Here is a 6,000-nt window from a genome sequence, read left to right on the forward strand (position 1 = left end):
TGGCCAGTGTACGGCTTCATGACCCAGAGGAGCAAGCAGTAGGCTGGATCTCCCAGGATCATTATTGGCATTTCAACATTCCCAGTGATAACCTGTTGGCCAAGAATGAAAGTCCTGCTTGCAGCTTTTTCAACACTCCTATATTCTTAAAGAGGCGAGCATCATGCACCTTCCCTGACCAGCCCACACTGATGTCAGTGAAGCATCCCTGGTGATCCACTAGCACTTGCATAGCCATAGAAAAGTAGCCCTTTCTGTGGATGTACTCAGTGGCAAAGTGGTCTGCTGCCAAAATAAGGATGTGTGTGCTGTCTATTGCTCGCCCACAGTTTGGGAACCCTATTGCTGCAAAACCATCCACTATATCCTGCACATTACCTACAGTCACAGTCCTGCCTAGCAGAAAGTGATTAATGGCTCTGCACACGTGCATGACAATGGTCCCTGCAGTAGATTTCCTGACTCCAGATAGCTACCAGTCAGTTGGGAATCAATTTGGCATTGCAAGTTTCCACAGTACAATCACCACTCACTTCTCAGCCATCAGTGCAGCTCTTAGTTTGGTATCCCTGCACTGGAGGGCTCGGACACGTTTGGCACACGGATCCAGGAATTGTAGGGACGCATAGCTCCCGAATCGCCAGCCCACGGGTGCGGCAAACTGCCCCCATGGCAACGAGGCAGGAGTGACCTTCAATCCAGCTTTTGTGTTTGGGAAACTTATTTGGCTAATTTAATTGTTTCCTCGCAGCTGGCATTCACGCGCTCAAGAGATGGGTTCGTTATCTTATGTGCATGTATACTGCCTGGCTTTTTTATGCGCAAAAATGTAACCACTAAAAAGTGTTGTAAACAAAGTAAAGAGAGAAATAAAAACCCCAAGAAAGTTTTCCTGAGAAGCTTTTTGCTTGAGGCTTTTGAAGCTCTCTGGCTACCACAAACCTGGTGTTCTGTTTCCTTTCCTGTGTCGTCACCACAAGGAATGTGGTCTTGAGCATCCAAAAGTTCTGCAGCCACTCCTCATCAAGCCAAACCTACATTACAATGTGATTCCACCAGTCAGTGCTTGTTCCTCAGGCCCAGAAGTGGCACTCCAACATCTACAGCTGCTCCATGAACACCACCTACAACCTTGAATTCCTTCTCTATGTCCCACAGCAATCTTTACTCCAAGGAATTGTCACATTCACCACAGTTCTTCTTGAAGCTCTGCAAATACTGCAAGATCATATGCCCTGTGCTTACAATGCTCATTACACTAGTGCAGAACTGTGCAGGCTCCATGCTTCTGTTGGAGATGGCAAACAGTGATTAGGGCCATGCAGATTTGTGGGATTTTGAAAAAAGGGGAGAAAATTATGGGATTCAGATGACATTGTGGGATGGAGACAGTTGCTCCCAGTCACTCCGGCGTGACTCATTTTGGCCCCGTCATGCATTGCCAAAACTTCCCAAAGGACAGTGTGCTAGATGGTGGCAAGTTGCACACTGGGACACCTACCCATGGTGCACTGCATTCTGTTTCAATATAAGCACTCCTGGTGAGTACGTGCACCACTGACACATGGAGCCAAGTATGCACACGTGCAAGTGATGTACTAACTGCAGCAGCTATATGTCGACATAACTAGAGTCAACATAAGTTTGCAGTGTAGACATGGCCTAAATGAGACAGGCCCTCTTATAAAATAGAAGTCAGCAAGGTGGGAGATTTTACTGGTTCTGTCAGGCACTATTAGTCACCTTAGACATATGTATTTAAGAACTGAGACAAAAGGGAAAGACAGGGCCACAGTAGAAGCATTTGAACGTCTCACAAATGGAAGTGTATATTTCCAAATACTTCCTCTAACTATTCAGAATTGTGGAGATAACTTTTACAGGAAGCTGCTGTATGCTGTTTTGATTTTTTATAATCATAGCTGATCATAGTAAAGGTTTGTTATTGGTTTTAATAACCAGCATAAATGTGTAGTGTGTGCATGTGCAGGGCTCCAACTGATTAGCTAATGAAGTTCATAAACATATAGGCTGTGATTTTCTAGGAAGCCTAGGGGAGTTGGAAACCAATTCATATTAAAATGAATGAGAACTATAAAAATATCAGCCTTTTAGGACTTCATTGCACAAACAAAATAAGACAGTGAAAGAAACAGTATCTGCCTCCAGGTCCAATAACAGTTAAAAAAATTTCCCTTAATGTTGTTAGATGAAAAATACCTTCTTCCCTTATACACAGTGCTGCCCCCAGCCGCCTTCTTGGGGCAAAATTCCACCATTTCAGGAACTGTTTTTATCCTTGAGCAATATATTTCTATTTGTCAGTATTTGCACAATGTCTTATCAGAGCATTTTTAATTACATAAGAATGGCCATACTGGGTCAGACCAAAGGTCCATTCAGCCCAGTATCCTGTCTACCAACAGTGGCCAATGCCAGGTGCCCCAGAGGGAATGAACCTAACAGGTAATGATCAAGTGATCTCTCTCCTGCCATCCATCTCCACCCTCTGACAAATAGAGGGTAGGGACACCATTCCTTACCCATCCTAGCTAATAGCCATTAATGGACTTTACCTCCATGAATTTATCTAGTTCTCTTAGATACATATTTCATATGCCCCAGTAGATGTTGAAATATTTCTTAGTTATTTTTCCCTTTGGTTTATTTTGTTTATAAACAGAAACAAACCACAAAGTTCCTCTTTAGTGGTGAGTACATCCTATGTATTTTAAAATGTCAGACAAAGTACTCCGTTAAGTTACAGGTACGGAGCTAGATTTTCCACCATGTTACCACAATTTTGTGCCAGGGTGCCTAATGAAATCAGTAGAATTATACCCCAGCATAAAACTGGAGTATCATAATGATGAATCTGACTTGAAGTTACTAAATGCAGCTCAAGAAAAAACTAGAGCTGTGTGGAACCAGAATACCCATTTCACACATGCAAACATGTCTAAAAAGCAATTTTTGCTATAGTGCGGGTCACATTTAAATATAGAGATTATTTTATGTCCATTGTTTTCATTTGAACTATGCCCATTTACACAAATTGAGGATCTGGCCCTATATTTTACAACTGAATTGTTTGGGAGTTTCTTGTTATGTTTTTTTTCCCCCTAACTTGACCTTTCTTTAATGCATGTGAAACATTTTAGTAATTTTCTTTAACCTTTCCCTTCATAACCTCCTTATGATTGCAGCTATCTCAGTGTCCTCCTACACAGTGGGGAAAGGGGTTTTTTTTTTTTTTTTTTTACATCAGATACGAAACAACCCACATGAAAACATTTCCTAAAAAAGCTAGACCTCTCTTTCTGGATGTTTCAGACACATGTCACACAATGTGGACTAAAGTCAGACCTCTGGCTGCACATGGGCACTGCTCAGAAATACTCTTGCCCTCCCCAAACCTCTAGAATTCACACGGGGCATAATCTGTATGTTTTAGCACTCCCCACCTCCGCTATCCTCTTTCCAATCTCCCCTGCAGGGATCAATTGTGTTGTTTTCACAAGAAATCTCTACCGGTGAAAATGTACCCACGCCTAGATCTGCATGAATTTGGGCCCACACAGACTCTACATTAATAGTTTTAATAGTTGTACTTATTTACACTATTACCACGCTAACCTGAATTTGGTCCCACACACACACACACACACACACACACACACTAGCCAAAGTATTCATGTGGACCCAATCCTGTGAGGTGCACTGATTTCATTGGGATTTGAGGATGTGCCGCACCTAATAGGAGCTGCTCAGCACCTGCAAGATCAGCCCTAACACTGTGTACAGTGTCTTTTTTCTTCTACAAAGGTACTTTTACAAATATTTCTTTGTATTAAATACGGAATTTTCAGGTTCATAATGAACTGTGCACTGAAAAAAAATGGATTGCCTAGACAGCAAAGAAAATGTGTGAGTATTTTTTAACAGAGTGCAATCCAAAGAGGATTTGAATTCAGAGACTTTGAAATGCAAGGCAGATACTTGATAGGTAGAGTTTGGTTAACATCCATGGGAATGTTAAAGGTGCTGCCTTTGTCCACCAGAGGGAGCCCATATTGTTCAGTGAAAAGAACAAAACTATAGAAAGAATTAAAGGAAAAACAAACTAAAACATACCAACTGTAGAGTAATGTATGGATTACTCTACAGTCGGGTTGCCAACTCTCCAGGATTGTCCTGGGATGAAACCTCCAGGAATACTTCCAACCAAAATTGGCAACTATAACTCATAGTGGGATGGAGGAGGTAAAATGAAGCTCTTTCCTTCTCAATCCCACTGTATCTGCAAAGGAAGCAGCCATAATTTAGCTACAAGCACTGGGGGATGGAAGGAAGGACTCTTTAACGATATCTTGCCTAGATGGGCTGCGATCTCAGATGTTCTGCTCTGGCATGTTTCCACTAGGCACAGTGGGGGAAGGGCACTAGGGAGGCAGTTATGGCTCATGACTCAGGGCAGATCAGTCCTCCACTACAGGTTAGACCAGCTACTCTATCCTGCAGCATCTGACAGTGGATCCCCCTGTACCTTCTGGGGATATCCAGAGCACAATACCGACCGCCCTGACCCTTGTTATGAGAGATGTCTGTATATATATAAGTAGTTAATAGGTATGGGACCAGTCGATGGCACTCAAGATTATGCAGCATTGTTCCCAGGTGTGAGTGTAAGAACAATAAAACTTGCTGTTGTTCTGTGTTGCAGATGGCTTCCTCCATGCTGCTCTTTTCATCAACTGTTATCACCTCCTACTGACACCGATATATCCCCTACACAGCAATTGGGTCGAGGGTGGAACAGAAGTCAAGTACACCAGTTTTGCTCTGGCTGACAGCTACTCCCACACCAGGGCATGTCCCATCGGGGTCCAAGTTACTCACATGCACAAGTGTTTGTAGGATTGGGGGGCAGATGGCCCAGTCACCCCCTCCTGAGACACAATCGCTCCTGTAGCTATGCTTGGGGTGATGTGACTCTTCACTGTCCCCAAATGCACAGCCCCCTGTACAAACAGCAGCTGCCCCAAACAGTGATATTTTTAATTGATTGTGTTTTAAGTAACAAAGCAAGAAGTAATGAGGAGATGCCTGAGTGAGGCTGGCGTAAGCAGTTAGCACTGAAACCAAGAAGAAAGTCAAAGAACTGGATAAGAGAAGGAGCAGTAAATTGCAGAAACAGGAGGCAGAGATTTAATTAAGGCGAAGAGGAACTAAAGATGACATGTGCAGTTAAGAAATGACACCATAAAGATCTGAACAGGTGTGTCTTAAGGCCTTGCTGATTCCCTACTCCAGAGGATCACAATATTTATAAACCTCGCTGTTCTCAATGCAGTACAAATACACTTAACAGAAGCTTTGGTTTTGGATTTGATTCTACCCTTCCCATTGCCATGAGCTGGGAGCCTACTGGTGACTCCCCCATTGCCAAGAACTTCACATTTGTTTTCAGTAATATCATTTCTGGCATTCTTTGTGAGAACTGCCTGGCCATTTAGAGAGGGTAAACAAGCAAATGCTTTTCTGAAAACACTTTGCAGCACAGCAGTTAATAACGGACACTCCTCCAGCTCCCTTAGGTTCTCAGCAAAGTCAAAGTGCATGTTTATGAGTAGTTAGGAAATAAGGGACTTGGAGGAGTGTCCACTTCTAACTGCTGCAAAGTGCTTTCAGAAAATGCCAAGCAGGCATTTGTTTGTTTACCCTGCATAAAGGGCCAGGCGTTTCTCACAAAGAAAGCAAGACATGAGATTACTGAAAGTAATAGAAATCCCTAAACTCAACTAGGGACTTACAGACTCTGTGACAAAGCAGAGGTGGAGGCCAGAAAGAACATGGACTAAAAATTTCTCTTGCTAGCTTTTTAAATGGAATATTTCATTTCACCAGATAGCCTTGCATTAGGCTTTATTTCTGATGACCGGGGTTTCCTGATGTTCTGTCTGTTCGATAGTAGTTATGTACTTATGAACAAAAGTAATT

This window comes from Chrysemys picta, chromosome 1, assembly GCF_011386835.1.
Source record: "Chrysemys picta bellii isolate R12L10 chromosome 1, ASM1138683v2, whole genome shotgun sequence".
In the NCBI taxonomy this organism is placed as follows: Eukaryota; Metazoa; Chordata; order Testudines; family Emydidae; genus Chrysemys; species Chrysemys picta.